The sequence below is a fragment of the Dermacentor variabilis genome, chromosome 2 (genome assembly GCF_050947875.1).
Source record: "Dermacentor variabilis isolate Ectoservices chromosome 2, ASM5094787v1, whole genome shotgun sequence".
NCBI lineage: Eukaryota > Metazoa > Arthropoda > Arachnida > Ixodida > Ixodidae > Dermacentor > Dermacentor variabilis.
Genome location: NC_134569.1, coordinates 103,104,852 through 103,121,494, shown reverse-complemented (window position 1 = coordinate 103,121,494; position 16,643 = coordinate 103,104,852). Strand labels below are relative to the sequence as shown.

General features: G+C 49.6%; 1 protein-coding gene across 1 annotated transcript in view; it reads left to right on the top strand.

The window, feature by feature from the left end:
• The window catches only part of LOC142572432 (peroxisomal ATPase PEX1-like), a 96,188-nt gene extending 83,951 nt beyond the window's left edge, over nt 1-12,237 (top strand). Inside the window, exon 22 of the mRNA XM_075681535.1 lies at nt 12,047-12,237. The gene's annotated coding sequence lies outside the window, so the exon portion shown is untranslated. The remainder of the gene's footprint in view (nt 1-12,046) is intronic.
• The last annotated feature ends 4,406 nt before the right edge of the window (nt 12,238-16,643 follow it).

Here is a 16,643-nt window from a genome sequence, read left to right as displayed (position 1 = left end):
AGCAAAAAAGAAAAAGTATAATAAAGAAAATAAAAAAAACTAGGGCGAGCTTCTATGCGGCTTTGCGGCAGTTTCGCATTGAAGCGGACACAAAACCCGCCGCTAGGACGAGTCGTTACTTCCGGTCTTGCGAACCACAGTCGCCCCGGGGCATGGACGCTGCGTAGCTCAGACTTGCTCGGCGAAAAAACAATAAAAAAGGCGCGCAAGAGCGCAAATTGACGGAAGGCGACGAACGACTGTGGGGGGCATCTTGCGTGCGCGCACTGTTCGGGGAGAACGGCAAAAATAGGGCGGCGGCAGCAGCAGCAGCACTGGTAGAAGTGTGCGCGCTGAGTGCAAACAAAGTTTGCATAGTCGAGATTGGAAACGAATTAAAGAAGTGAAGGGAAATGCGCAGTGAGCTGGAGAGACCCCGACTGCTTTTGGGTCTGGCTGGTCGTGTTTCACGCGTCAGTAGGCATGTTCGTTCCTCCCCGCGGGCGAGCAGTCCGTGGTGGCGCCTTTATTGGGAGTGGTGCGCGTGAACAACTTTTGGGGGTCCGGGCCTTTGGAAAAAAGGAGAAAAGAAAGAAAGAAAAGAAAAAGACGAAACTTGGTCTTGTCTCTTTCGCTGTCTTTTTCACTTCCTCTTCTCTCTCTCTCTCTCTTTCCTGTTAGCGTTAGCAGTTTCTTGCTCCTTTTGTGGCGCCTTTTGAGTTCTCGTACCGTTTCGCTGGGTCGTTCAGTGTTGTCGTCGTGAGTTATTTAGGCCTAGGAGGAGGGCGTGGAGGGGAGGGGGCGTGTTAAGGGCAGGTGAGATGGTTAAAATGTTGTGAAATGTTGAATGAATGAGAATGGTGCAATGTGTATACGGTAGTAAGCAGTTTCACACTTTGAAATCCCTGGACAAATAACAAGGGGTGAATCAGAGAGAAATGAAGGAAGAAAACTTGCCTCTTGCGGGGTGTAACTGCCAATGCACTCTATTTCTCAGCAGTTGATCGAAGCCGAAAATCTCGCGTTCGACAGCTTTTGAAAGTTATTTAGTCTACGTTCCATTAGCGAACTAACGTTGTGTTAAGTTTCCTTTACGAATCGCTACGCTTTCCAGCTACTCAATCCAATGTTGTTTCCATATTGGAATATATCGCGCTTGAGCTCGTGCATGCTGGTGGTCTCAAGCGCGCAATTTCATGTGCCATTCGAGTTTCGTGCAAAATGTCAATATTTACCTTCTTCAGGATCCTTTGAGAAGCTGTGTCCTGCGGCTTAAAAGAAATCAAGACTATTGCCAACGCTAGCACTCGTCACATGTCCTGGCAACACTGTCCAAATAAACACAAAGATGGCTGCGACATCCAGGGTCACGGCGGCTCTTTCGTTTGGTGCTGTGCTCAAGTTTCTCGTTTTTGGCGTCGAATCGAGATGTTTCGTCGAATCCGAAAGGGTCCTTATCGCCGATAACATTATTTCAATCTCTCTCAAGAATTTCAGTGACGAAGACGCGGAAATAGTTGCGCCGTGCGTGTAAACGTGCGGCCTGCCCAGCGAACCGCATCAGACGTCTTCAAAGACAAAACGCCTTTCAAGCGATCACGAGGTTAAAGAAGGGAAGTGTTCGTGCGTAGCGGGGCTCCCCGAAAGGTACAAGCAGTTGTTCGCGGCGTCGCTCCAGTGCTCCATGTATACAGTGCTCGGCTGTTTTAGACCATCGTGTAAGAAACTTCGCACTGCTACTCCTGTTGCAGTATATCAAAAAGCGCACTCCATTTGGCACTAACGTCTGTCTAAAAACGAAAATACGAATATTTTGCACTGATCGAGCGAGGTTAACAACTGTAAAGTTAGCTGGTTAGTGTGTGTTGGGATAAGAACAAATGAGAGTTCCGTTTGTGAATCGGGGTGCACCTTTCTCTTTAGATAGCTGGTCCGTGTGATAAGGTCATTCGCGTCCGATGACTGGTGCTTCTTCGTGCTCGCAGTACGCAGTGTTCGAGGTAGGGTCCAGGCATGGGAACGCAGCAGACGCCCGCAAAACCCGGAAAAACGTGAGAAATAAATAACGAACAATCGGACCAAGTTGAGTTTCTTCCGACAGGATTCCTAAATTTAGCGAGGGTTTTCTTTTAAGCTGAGTCGCTTATATCTGTGTAAAGGCACGACTTGGAAACGAATCGAAGCAGTCGTAATGGAATTTAGCTGTGCCGGAAAGCAAACTATAACGGCGCTTTGCCCAAGTCGAATGTTCCAAAGTTGGAACGAGCGGCGTTTGCTGTTGCTTATAAATTTCTTGCGAGCTAATACGAGGGTGAATCAGAATGTCCTTGGCCCTATTTTTTATTTATCAAAATAAGGTACATACAGGTAATTAAAAATATAACGTGCTATTCTACGTACCTTGCACTATTTTTCCACGTAGTCCCCACACCGGTTCAGACATTTGTCTCATAGCAGCAATAAAATTGGCATGCCCCTGTGGTAGAATTCTTCCGGCTGACTGCGGAATGATCGGAGCTTGGCGACGATTCTGATTGCCGCATGTGGCTTTTTGCGAACTCACAACGCCACCACGTCTCGCATCTCGAAGCGAGACACGTGCACCTTTCCCCATATGTGGGCTGCATTTCCCTGTGGATTTCGATGGGCGTTCGTCCCTTCCGCCATAGAGAACGAATCACACTCCGTTGCTCGTAAGCCGTGGACGTGTGAAGCACAACTGCCATCATCAACCACTAACAGCGCTGTGCCGGGGAGGTATACCAGCAGCAGGGCGTCTACCAACCGGAAAAACCGGGAAAACCAGGAATTCTCAGGGAATTTGAATAGTCTGGAAATACTCAGGGGAAACTCAGGGAATTTGCGCTTATATTAGGGAAAATTAGCTGTAACTTTATTGAAAGGGAACGAAAGTCGTGCTAATGCTGGCTCCAGTAACAGAGGAATCGCAACGATCATTGACGCCGTGTCATCGGTACGAGGTAGTTAGCGACCGATTTTCCAGACGCCCGATTTTTCGAACAGGCCCGATAATTCGCACGGCTTTTCGGCACCACCACGTACTCCATATAGTCGATGTATATTGCCCTGACTGCAGGTCTGAAATGGCATTAATCAAAGTCACCACCGCCGCCATTTTTATTATCTCGCCGACTCGAACCGGCACTCTGGCACGCAGATCCGCTGGCAGCCGTAGCCACCACCGCGGCAACGTTAGGCCTAGCTGCTTCTACGTTCGCTATTAAGCTTCTTGCCGTGATTAGCTGTGTTTGTCATTGAAAGAATTCGCCGCTGTCACCAATGGCACCGACTCCGCCTTTGTAATCCTCGCGATTCGCTTCGAAGCTCGCAGAGCACAGCGCGTTGCGCAATGCCAGTCTCCGAAAGTTTGCTTTACCTTAGTACAGCAGTGTTACGCGGTGAAGGATAACAAGCGTGGGAAGGGGCAATTGTCACGGGACACAGTATGTATTCCTTAATTATACACGCGTGCACCCCCAGCACCTGTCACAGTACGAGCACCGATATGCCTAATATGTGTACTGGCAGGCCTTAAGAGCTTTTTCGGACGTGTCTGTGACAATTTTAGCCGTTAAGGGCAGTTAAAGACATGCATTCATTTATTTTTCGGACTGCCCGATTTTTCCGATGTTTCTGAGGCCCCTAGGGGGTCCGAAAAATCAAATGTTGACTGTACAACTGGCCAAGAGGATTCTTCAAATGATCCGTGGGGTGAACGCGTGGCAGAAGGAGGATGAGAACAGAAAGGACCGACGCACTGAGGAATTAAAGGGAAAGGAAGCGTGCCGCCGCCTCTTTGAAGGAGCTTGAGCTCAAGAAACAAAGTGTTGGCTGACGCCGATATGCAGATGTCCCTCATTGAAACCAAAATAAACTCTTTAAAGCAGTGAAACCCAACAATGAGATGTTGTGTACGGGCTGAGGGTATGTCACGGCAGTTGAGGTCGACTTTCCAGCTGCTGAGAGAGAATCTTAGTTGTGACAAAATCCAGGCCTCATACCGATGAGCTTGCTATCATTTGATGGAAATAACTCGTATTCAAAAATATTTACTTATGTGTGCATCTCCTTTTCATTCGTATTTGAAAATGCTCGACTCAATTTGGAATGGGCTTTACCATTTCTTTTCGCTGTGCCCCCTGTTTTCTTTTTAAATAAAATAGATATTACTCCTTACTATTCAAACTGGATTAAATCATTGTTTTTTGTTTCAGCATGCTTACTAGAGAGTGACAGCATAGCGCAACATGGTGTCAGTCTGTCTTGACATAAAACAAAGTTCTGGCTCATTCAGGGAATTTTGCAAAGGTGCTCAGGGAAAACCTGGAAAACTCAGGGAATTTGGAAATGTCAGCTTGGTAGACACCCTGAGCAGGTAATGCCGGGCCGGTCCAAGAAAGGTCCACTGCTGGGAATGGACGTGTTGTCTTCGCGTTTACAGTCGTAATTTATGCCCCCCTCCTCCCCTACACAATATAAAGGGAAAAAAATGGGCAACTACTTTCTGATTCGCCCTCGTAAACTTACAAGTCATCGCGTTGAATGAGAAAACGAAATTTTTCGGCTGACAACGCTTAACTAAATATTGCTATCAAAACGATATGTCGCCTCTCCGCATACAACCTGCGCCGTGATCAACTTCAGATTTTCCAAGCTAGTTACGTTTCTTCTGCCGTGCCTGTCGACAAAAGTAGATTAGCGTGCGTAATCCTGCTGCTTAAAAGCATTAGTTACACTAATGCTGTGGTAGAAAACTAAACTAGCAAAACCAAATAAAGCTTAAGCGTACATCACTATAATTTATTAAAGCACCTGCCTAAGCGAAAGTGAACTCCGCGATTTGAAACGCCGGCATGATATTCAAAATATATAAAAAGTAAGCAATCGTTTACTCGCCGTGAAGAAAGAAGCCGCCCCGAGTGAAATATTTCGAACAAACGAGCATAATGTCAGCCACCTTTGCCCAATGCGCGAGTTTCTTGTGCATGTCGCTTGCCGACGCGCGTCGTCTGTTTCTTTGGGGAAACAATGAGATGCTACATTGCAATCTTTGAACCACGATGACACGCATAATGGCATACAACAAAAGTGTTTTGGCATCTGTATTGTTGTTTTTTTTGTTCTTTTTTTGTGTGTGGGGGGGGGGGGTGGACTTGTGCGCCGCGGCATCACACCGATTTGAGAACTACGGGTCATTTAGGGAATGCTGTTATAGGAGAAAATCTCGCTTAAACCCTGAAGCTGGAGAATCGGTTGTTTCTCGGCGCGGCAGCTTGGTGGCGAGTGATTATGTGGAGTCGCGCGTGTATGTATATATATATATATATCGAGAGAGAGAGAGCGTTATGTTGAAATCCAATACTCTATCCGTTTGCGAGTCTATAGGTGACGCTACGTTGTCGTCTTAGTCGGAATTGTAATCAATGTATATATTTAGGTTGAAGCTGTTGTGCGGCAGATTTGAACTTTTCGCGCCGCACTGTATATTTCGAGCACGTCGCTGTGAAGGTGCATACATAACCTTCTCCGAATGTTCTGCAGTGTTCTGTATAGCAACTTTATTACGTAACTAACTCCGTGTGATTCATGTATGCGATCCGTACAGTTCTTAAATATTGCGTTTCAACATTGTTGTTTCATTGTCTCACTGGGGACGCATTTTAAGACTTGCCTGTATTACTAGAAATTATTAGTAAGCACTGTAAGGATTGGGAGGTCAATCCCACCGCTCGTAACCAGTTGTCAAGATTGAAGTCGGGCATGAATTAGATGGTAGCTGGCCCATGCCGTGGTCCAACTTATCCACGCTGAGGACGTTGTTGAAGGGAAGGACTGCTTCTCATTGAGAACGAGGAATATGGGTTTATTTACATTGTCTACATGGGAGGACGTTGCAGTTCATCAGTCTAGCATGACTGCGAGAGAAAGTACACTGAGCAGCCGCACAACAGCTGTTTATAAACACTCTGTCCTCCCTAGATCCCTAGGGGAGGGAAAACGTTCGACCAGTCATCGTAGCCGAGCCGCCTTTCAGTGGAGGGCTTACACACACACACTTCCGCACAGGTTTCACGGTCCTCACCGAGGCCAGACGGTCTTCGCAGAACTCGGGGCTTACGTCTGGAAAGGTGCGTGGGACGGTGCCGCCAAATACGTTCCCTTGGGAACTCCCCCGCTCACGGTAGACCAGATCGGCGGTGGCGGGTTCAGTAACAAAGCCTGGTTCGTCGAACTCATCTCGGCAATCCCGCGACGAAGAGTCGCGGACGCGGCGTATTGTCATCCGCACACAGTAGACTTAGTATCCGAGACGTAGTATCAGTAACTTAGTATCCTCTAGCCAAACGGCGTTTGGCTAGAGGATGACGGTGGCTTTCCAGAAAATGTCGACGCCGCTGTCGCACCTGGCTGGCAAAACTTTGCATGTTGGCACCTCAGCAGGCCGTTCTTAACAGCACGGAGGGCAACGTTGACGTTATATCACCCCTGTGGGTCTTCGAAGCGAACGGCGACATTTTTGGTAGCTCGTAATCGTAGCGCGAACCGTCTTCTTAGTGGTACAGAGGCCTTCGGTAATTTCCCTAGCCTATATATTTCAACAGTTAGCTGCTCCCTTCATACCCTGGACCCCAACTTACAGCTCCGTATTCCGCCCGAGCTTCCAAGACGTGAATGCACCCTTCTAGTCCGTCTATGGCTTGGAGTAGCATTTTCAAATCCGTACTCTTATCGGAATGGCAAACAGCTCACTTTGTGACTTCTGCGGGTGCAATGAAACAATCGCCGACCTTTTTTGTCAGTGCTCTCGTTTCAACCCGCAAAGAGCAGTCCTCTCAGCCACCCTAGACCACGACCGGCTTTATTACTCGCGACCTGCTCACTACGCCGGCTCCTATGGCGGCGCGTGTCCGCGCAAATACCACGTGACTGTTCAGGAGGGACGGCGCGCCGCAACAGGTGGCGCCACAACTTACCCTCATTTCGGCAGCGCCCGCCGTGCGCTTCTGTTAAATTCAGTACGCTTGCGTTACCGTGTTGCCGGTAGGCCGAGTTAAACCGCATCGTTTTTTAAGCACGCACCGCAAAGACGTGTTAATATTTATAAGATGCAATAATCGTGGACAGCTTTCTGTATACAGTGGTAGTTAAGAGCGCGAGCTGTCAGCTAACACGCTTAAGTCTCTGGCTCATGAGCGTGCGAGAACAGCGCAGAAGCAGGCGTCTCGCGCTCGTAGCAATTCCCCTGCATGGCCACAAAAAGCTGTACCCGACTAACGGCTGATAGCGGTAATATTTTTCTTTCTCAGCGCAGCAGTTTTGCAGCTAAACAAGCTCAAAGAGCGGTTGTAGAGGTGGGCGCGGCTCTGGTGCTACTCGAGCGGCTTTTTTGCGCGTACAGCTGCACAATCTCAACATGATTGCTTCTGCTCTGTACCTAGCAGCATCCCAGGGCGAAGCCGCGCTACTTTCCGCCAATTTACGGCAAAAAGCGCGCCATGCACACTTACTCATTTTCAGGAGCATTCACCCGATTGTTAATCATTTCAAGACGCACTCTACATGAAAAATGAATAAAACCAGACTAGAAAAGCTTGTTTGCCAGACACAATAGCCGGTCGTTGCCAGAACTTTATTTCAGGTCAGCCAGATCCTTACACTTTTAGGACCTTTCGAGATTTCGGTTTGGCATTAATTAATTTCCGTTTGGCGTGCACTTCTGTGAGATCAGAGGCAAAATTAGACAAAGATGGCCTCATAAACTTGTGGACAATCAGCTTTAGCAGTGCCCTTCTGTGAGGCTCTGTGGTGTCCTTCGAGCACACAAACAGCGGATTTTTTGTGAGTGACGGCAGCACTAGGTCCAGTGGCGTAGCTAGGTCGTCTGGCACCCGGGGCCCATAGGTCTTCTGTCACCCCCCTCCCCGGGTGTAGCCGGCGGAAAGAGGGGTGTCTTCAGACGTATATGACACCCCCCCCCCCTCACTGGCCCCTTGCACCCGGGCCCACGGCCCTCCGGCCCCCCCTGTTGCTACGCCACTGACTAGGTCTGCAAACTTCTTAAGCGGCGTTGGCCCCCTAACAAGCACAGGAGCCAAACTTGATGCAGCACCTTCCAGGCGGCTGACGAACCCTACGAAAGCTAAGGTAGGGTACGATAGCCCTCCCCGGTCCATGCCTGCTATGATGGCAGTAGTGGTAGACTGAGAAGCTGGTGCCCTCAAATTACTCAGGCAGCCCTCACATGCAATGCAATCTTGCACGGCTCTGACCAAGAAGCCAGCAATCATTGCCAGTGTGCTGGCTCGAAGGCTTCGAAACTGCCCACGAAATGTTCAGGCTCTCAGCAGTAATTGCGTTCTTGGCACGTATGCGGGCAGCAATCAGAACAGCCGGAAACACGGTGTTGAGACGCGCACAAAAACACAACGAGGAAGCCGCCACTGCTACCGCTACGCCAGCCCGCACTCGGCGTGGGGGTAAGTTGTAGCGCCACGGAGAGCAGCGGCGGTCGGGCGAACTAAGAATGAACTAAACAAGCAGTAAGAAATCGGGGGCTACGGAGGCGGCGCCGGTGAACAGGTCGCCAAGTAATAAAGCCGGTCGTGCCCTAGACAAACTGGACAAGCGCCCAATCACAGAAAACAAGATCCTTGGAAACTGGCTTACGCGAACTTCAGCGTGATCCGCTATGAAGGCGCTGTTGCGGTACTTAAAAAGACACTGGACTTTCTGACAAATTGTGACTACACTGTGTGACGTAGGATTGTACGGTGACACTTCGTAACACTAGGAGCGCCTTTGCGGGCTGCGTGACAGTGCCTACAGAAACAGCTTGTGTGTACGTGCGCGTGTGTATGTGTAGTTTTTAACGCGATAGCGTTAAGGAGCTCGTGTCGCAGAAAAGCCGGTGTCGTCGGTGTCGGCGTCCGCGGCGTTAGCCGTGAGCGATAAATCACGGCAGGCACTTCATAAATAAAAAGCAACTTCCAAGATGGGCTGGGTGGGAATCGAACCAGGGTCTCCAGAGTGTGAGACTGAGACGTTACCACTGAGCCACGAGTTCGATGCTTCAAAGCGGTACAAAAGCGCCTCTAGTGAACGCGGTGTTGCCTTAGAAACGAGCTGTTTCTAAGGCTCAGGCGTGCGTCGCTTGCTCAGGCGCACATTTCGTTGTCGCGCCGAACGCTGCGTTGCTCGACGCTCACCGCGTCCGATGCGGGGCGCGTAGTCGCTGCGCCGTAGCCCATTGTCTTACACCCCTTGGCGGGTCGACGGGAACGCTGTCGCGTTCCACTCTTGAAGGCGAAGCTTAAGCGTCCTCCAATTTTTTCTTTATCTTTCTCTCACCTATCGCATCCCCTCGCCCATCCCCTAGTACAAGGTAGCTAACCGGAGATAATCTCTGGTTAATCTCCCTGTCTTTCCCTTGCCTTTCTCTCTCTCTCTCTGCTCCCTACAGCTCTTAGCACTCAAGTGATTCGCGCTGCATGCATATATTCTACAATTAATGAGACCGCGAAGTTTTAAAGGAGGCGCTTGTCTCTTATCATCTGAGCACCCTGTAGTGGCCATTGGCGTGCACCAGGTTTCTTATTTTGCTCCTTACGGATTGTTTCCAGTGTTCGCTTTCTCCTTCCGGGCATCGTTTGACGTCGCCGAAGCGAGGGCGACGATCGCGATTGTGTCTACGAGAACAGCTCGCGACGCGCTGTCGGCCGCCGTGGGGTTCCTGCTTGCACGACGTTCGAGCATCGCGCGGATAATGGAACACCTCGGCCGCCACAAGCGGCGGCGGCGTTGCGCCGGTGCGCTTTTCCACGCCTCCGCACACCACGCGGACGTTGCGGTGACAGCGCGCACATGTGCCGTATAACGGCTCGCCACTCCCGGCCGCGGGGTGGCGTCGGACGAGATATACGTAATGTACCGCGTCGGGGGCGACGGTGTGCGCGACGCTGAATGTACTTTTCCAAAACGAGTGCGGTAGCACCTTGGTGTCATCGCGCTTCGCGAGGGACGCTTGCCTCCGCGTTACCGCCTGTCGCCGCTGCATTGGGTTCCGACAATGGACAGGACCGACGACGCGCGCGGTTTCGAGATAACGCGCGGTGGGGGACGGTGGGAGGCCTGCCGCCGTTATTCGGGCGGGCGCGCGTTTCAATTCTCGGTCTCTTCTATCGCGGTGGGCGCGAGCGCTTCAGGGTGTGGTGTAGTGTGCGTAGGAGGGGAGGGTCTGTGTGTGTTCGCACATTTAATCGTTCTTTCGTATTACTACACCGTTTATTCCATTTTCTGTTCCCCCCCCCCCTTTTTTTTTCTGAGCCTGAGCTGTCAGTCAGGCATGCTCCCTCCCGTGCGCGCGCGGGCAAGCCATTGCCGCGGCTTTCTTTCTTTTTTCCGACACTTGGCGCCTCCCAGCCGATGGCGAGCTTTATCGGTGACGTCATGTGGCGCTCGAGGACTTTGAGGCGCCGCGTGCCGTGTGGCGGTGGCCGCTTTACGGGGTCCTCTTCCGGACGCGTTCTCCCGGCTGAATGCGATGGTTCTTTCACGCTGTCTATTGCCAAGTTCTGTGGTATGCTTCCCTCTTTTTTTTTTATTTTGTTGAACAAGTCGAGAGGATAAAAGCTTTGTTGGGCGGCGGGGCTACGGAGAGAAGAATATAGACGACATTTTGGCTTTTGGGGAGGGTTGTGAGGATTCGCCTAGAAATATATATATTAATGTGTGTATGTGTGTGTGTGTGTGTGTGTGTGTGTGTGTGTGTGTGTGTGTGTGTGTGTGTGTGTGTGTGTGTGTGTGTGTGTGTGTGTGTGTGTGTCGCCTTTATGCTAGAAAAACGGCGGAGGCTGTGGTATTTGGGTGGCGAAGGTCTCTAAGCCGTGCGGGCGCGCGGATTAAGCCTGGTCTATGGTTATTTTTCTGCTCTAACGCCTCCGTGCCTCCCAAACAATAGAGAGGGCCGCAGAAAAAAAGGCAGAGGATGGAATGGCCTCAAAAATTATGCGGACAAATACGTAGAATGGGCCGAAAAAAATGCGGCCGCGGCGGCACGCAAAGTCGATCGCTGGGTTTCTCGCCGTGGTGCATGTGTCGCGCTTTCTGCGGTCGTCGAAATGAGAAAAAAAAGGAACGAGGAATGCAAGTAAGGTGAAGGGGAAAGGCTTTTTATCAATTATAATAATACACAGAGTTCTCAGCGGATAGAGGGAAAACCGCGTCGTTGCATCTTGAATGCTGCTGACGCACTTATAATGTCGAAAGACTGCATTTGTCAGAGACGAGGGTGACGTTAGCAGTGCGCGCGCACAGCGCTTTGTTTATGTTGATGCGTTTTCTTTCGTCCTGCCTTTGAGTGTTGCAGTACTGTGACGGTGAGTCAGCTAGCCCGGACAGCCTATTTTTTGCTGATGTCTGCCATGGTTCTTTGCCCAGCGTCGTTTAACGAAGGGCATAACGAGCACTGTGAAAGCATTAAATGTGCCAAACGTACTATTTATTTCTGATAATGCTAGTCTTTTTAAATGTTAAGCGGAGAAATGGGCAATTTCAGATTTCTCCAACCTTGTTTGGGAATTGTGGGAATTTTCATGCAGCAGTAAATGTTCTGGTGTTGATTGGGGCTGCACAACGGAAAACATAACGTTCTAGAAATTCTGCTGATGAAATCCGTTCATTTCTTTCGTACGGAAGGATGTCGGTGCTGGAAACCGGCGCCACCGTTGTGCACCTTTTGCTGACGTTTTCCAAATTGACCAAAACTTTTTCTCTCTCACACACACACACACACACACACACACACACACACACACACACACACACACACACACACACACACATATATATATATATATATATATATATATATATATATATATATATATATATATATATATATATATATATATATATGTAATCACTTTGTTGGCATTCTCTCAGTATCCCTGTTCACTACATATACTTTGCAGTAGCCGCCACCTGGCGACAGACTGGATTACTCAAATAAGTGTTTCCTTGTCACATGCATTGCAACGTCTCTTCGCAGGTTGTTTCATCCCAGAATTACGGCGAAACAAAACAAGCGTGACAAAAGGGAGGAAATTTTTCCTGCTTGGCAAGGAGGAAGATGCACCTACCTGGATGTGCCTTTTGACGTTGCTGCCTGTGATACCATGGCACAGCACTCGGTGGAAATGTGGACCCGTTTTTATTGTTATAAATGTGCTTTTGCGGCTTGTTCGGTGAACCGCTTTCTAAGGAGAGCAAGCGTCTATGCGCAATTGTGTTTCTAAAGGTAGGATTGTTGGGGGTTTTGTGGGGCCATAAGCGACTCCCAAGTGTTGTTGTGCGGCCAAATAACGGCTTGGAAACAGACTGGGTCGTGGACGACGAGTAAGCGAGAAGAGGGAAGAACTCGCAGCCATAGGTGGAGTGTTAGCGTTTGGATGGTGTAATCTGACGAAGGGAACGCCGAAGTCTTGAAATGATAACCATGAGCCTTATGCTTTCAACAAAACTGTTTGCTGATGAAATCGCTGTGTAAGAGTTTGGATAGCTACGGTGATACCGCATGCGTTCTCCTTTCTCCCATTTGTGTACTTGAGCGGCAAACACGTTTGCGTAGAAGCCCACCGATCCGTTATACATCTGGTGGCGCCAACAAGACAAGCTTCCAACAGGTTTTGAACTGCCAGATCAGCCTTCTCGACTATGTTTATGGTTTTAACGCAGGTGTGTTCACTCTGTTAATATTTTCTCAGCCAAAAATCCATGTCAGCTGCAACAATCGCAATGAAAGAAAAGTGTATTTCTCATATGATCGCCTTCTCATTTTATCATCGTAGTATCGCGACTACAAGTGCCTCCTGATCCTGAGGGATTGTTAACCTCTTCATAAGTACTGCCCGAAAAGTGCCTCTGCGATTAGCATTCTTGAGCGGCTTCACTCAGTTCTTGGTCTGCGACCACCTGGGTATATAACCGCTTTCCCCGCCCGGCCTCTCTATAAAAAAAGAAAACCTTAAAAAATTTATCCCGCGCTGGACGGAACGAATCCATGTCACACGGGTTCGTTAAGCCTGACTCTTTAGCGAGCTGCACCACGGATACACTGGGTATACGCGCTGCTCATCAATGAACTCTTCACGCCGACTTGGCTCACTGGATGTGCGCCACTGGGCATGCGGCCAGCGAGGGAACGATTTTAGCGTGCGCACGCACCGGCGCGCAACACATCTCTGAGGCCACGCTCGGGATTCGTGGCGGGCAGCGTGTCTACACAGCGCAGCGTATCTTAGACCATTTTCGCGGAGCAGTTTGCTGTAGAGGAACGAGATGGCGCTTTCGGCTGCGCGCCGCACGTTGCCTCTGCGAAAGCGCATGAAGACAAAACCGTTACCGCTTCTGCCCTGCTATGTGCGATCAGCTGTCGGAAATCCACTGGTTGTTCGCTGATGCGTTGTGCCCCATTCATGCTGCAAAATGTGGAGCGGTAGAGTGAAGACGTCTGCAACAGTTGGCTGCACAAATAGTGACCGACTTTTTAAGGAATGAAAGGAACCTATGTGACCAAGTCCACGCACCGCTGCTACATAAGGGCTGTGTTGAATCCTTATATTCATTTCTGTGGTATATTCTTTTTTTCTCGCCTACCTGCATGTATGTTTAGACTGCCGTGAACATGTCAGTATCGTGGCCTTTAGCGCCAGCGTTAAGATGTCACGTGCGCGAACTAATTTTAACTTGGTTTTATTTTGTCAAAATAACAAATGAAGACGCCGGCACTGGATCTTTAGTCGTGATCGATAACGACAAGTCTGGTGTTTGCCTACTTGTCACGACATGCGATGCTATGTTGTTCGCCAGTGCCACCGCTTGCGAGTCAGTGAAATGAACAAGCCCTTTTATCTCACGAGACCCCTTGTTCTCCGTTTAGTTGTGCTGTCTTCTGCGATTTGCATCTTCCGCGTTTCCCGAAGTTTAGAGTGCTTCGGGATAACGCTACTGTGCTAAATCCGGTGTCACATGAAGTACCTAAGTACGCAGTGCACACTTTGCGATTGGGACAGGCAAAGTAGAGCTGTAGCCATTTAAGCATTATACTACATGGTTACTGGGTAGCTTGCAGCGTATACTTCGGTAATGCACAATGAACCTGCACAAAACGGCGAAGATGCGGTGATATGGACTCAGTTTCACGGGCAGCTGCGGATCTTAACTGATCCTGCACTCGCTTGCGACCTTTAATAAAACCTGCCCAGCTACTGCTTTGACTCATTGCTATAGTATGCGTCGTGCGACTTGGTAAATGTGGCCGAATGCGCGTTTTGCGTCCTATATGTATATGACGATTCGCGCATCTTTTGTCGACTCTTTGTTCAAAACCTATCCGTGATGGGTGTGAGCTAGAATTCATGATCGGGAACCTCTCTGCTGACCCGCCGCGGTAGCTTAGTGGCCACGGCGGTACGCTGCTGATCACCGAGTCGCGGGTTCGATGCGAAAAGCGCTCGTGTATTGGGTTTAGGTGGCGAACCTCAGGGGGTCAAGATTTATCCGGGATCGTCCACCACTGCCGCGTGCCTCACAAATCAGATCGCCATTTTGGCACGTTAAGAGCCCATGGATTTAATTTTAACATTTCTGCTGCTTATTTGTAAGCGTTGGTCGTTACCACTGCGGCCCTTCGAGTCAGAATGCTGTCCTTCGTACTCGGCGGCCGTTTAGTTTCCTACGGTGTGCGAGCACTCTTCGCACCAGGCGTCCACCCCTCCCCTCCCTCGCTTTCCCCCCTTCGCCCATTCGGCATGCAAGTATCCCCAAGCGGACTCGTTCGTCCGGAAAGCTGGCGGCAAGTTCGGCGCTTACGTGTCTTGGCAGCATCCCAAATGAATGACCATCATGGCGCAGCCGCTGAAGCTCGAGAAACAGCAGCAGTTAATAAATAAGAAATGGGGTGAACGTGTATGACTGTAGGGGGTACTGTCTCAAAGATTGCAGGATTCTCTCATAGCTTGTGGAGTTGAGGGTGTTTCCAATCCCAAATGTGGGAGTGCACATGCGCCTAATTAATTACGCGTGTATTGCGAGTTACACTGCGGTTCGCCATCTGGAACTCGCAATAAATATGTATAATTGAATAAAAGGAATAAAAAGCCACGGAGTAGTATTTCTTTTTATCTTTGTTTTTGGTGACCAAGGCACAATGGCGCATATTATAGGGAGCACAGTCAAACGGCCCCCTGTGATCGCAGTGCAAATATTTTATCCGTGGGGCTATAGTTGGTCCAGAGGTGAAGGAGGCTGTATACTGAATTCAGACGACACAGAGAAAAAAAAAAAAAAAAAGCACGAGCGCCTGTGTGCCCGCCGCGGTGGCTTAGTGAACATGGCGGTGCGCTGCTAAGTACGAGGTCGCGGGTTAGAATCCCGGCCACAGCGGTAGCATTTTAAAGGGGGCAGAATGCAAAAAAAAAAAGGGAAGGAAAAATAAAACGCTCATGTTCTTCAATTTAGGTGTTCACATTAAAGAAACCCCATGTGGTTAAAATTATTCGAGTTTCCGACAATGGTGTGCCTAATTAACGAGAACTTGGTTTCGGTACGTAAAATCCCAGAGCAATAAAAAAGAAATAATGATTCGTGCTACAACGTTAACGTCTGGGTCAAGTAGCTCACCAACAAACTGTTCTAGCTCTTTTTTTTTCTTTTCTGATGCGAATGCAAAGCAGCTTGATATCTGAGGCATCATACCCTAAGTAGACCTTGCGTCATTAAACACACTCTATCTAAAGAGTTCATCAGCCCTTTTACTACCAGTGCTAACGGCTGTATAAGTGTGTGGCTAAAGAACTCTGACGTGGACCTGTAATGATACCATGTGAAAATGGAACTGTAACTTGAACGATAACGAACGCGACACTGTATCAAAGTGTTTTTTTTTTTTTTTTTGCGCTATGCGCTCAGCGAGGCCCGGTTCGGTATCGAGTGCGCCGCGAAGCGCACATGTGCTCCCACATTGTAGCACGGCGGTCGCCAGTCAAGTTAGAAGCCGGTCACGTGTGCCTCCGGCCGAAGTGCCGGGGTGCCGTCGCGAAATCGCTGCATGTAAAAGCAGTTTCCTCCTCCCGCATGCTGGGCGGCCCGATTCACACAGCCGTCAAACGCTCCGTCATGGCACCGGAACCCGTCACGTGACAGCGTTTTCTCGCCGGTTTCTTCTAAAAAATGGCGCGCCAGTGACACTGGCCGATGTTGTAGCCCGCGTCCCATTCTTGAGAGAAAAAAAAAAAAAAACGGCGAGGAAACGCCGTCACATGACGGGCGCTGGTGCCAGGACGGTACGTTTGACGGTTGTGTGAATCCGGCCTTACAGGCTTGCTGCTGATGCGTGAAGTGCAAGAACTGGTTGCCCATGACAGCATCCACAGCCAGGTGGGATCCCCAAGGTGAGGAACCTTCTCCGTTCAGCAGACATACGAGCATGATAAGGTGAACGACCGTATAGTGTTCAGTGACTCAATAACCATTTGGAATTGGGCATACCTGACAGCGGCATGGAATTCTAGCTGGCCCTACATAGCCGGCATTACTGGCCGTGTACACCCGCGCTCTGCTTCCACCACAACTTCTTGAGACGAGCG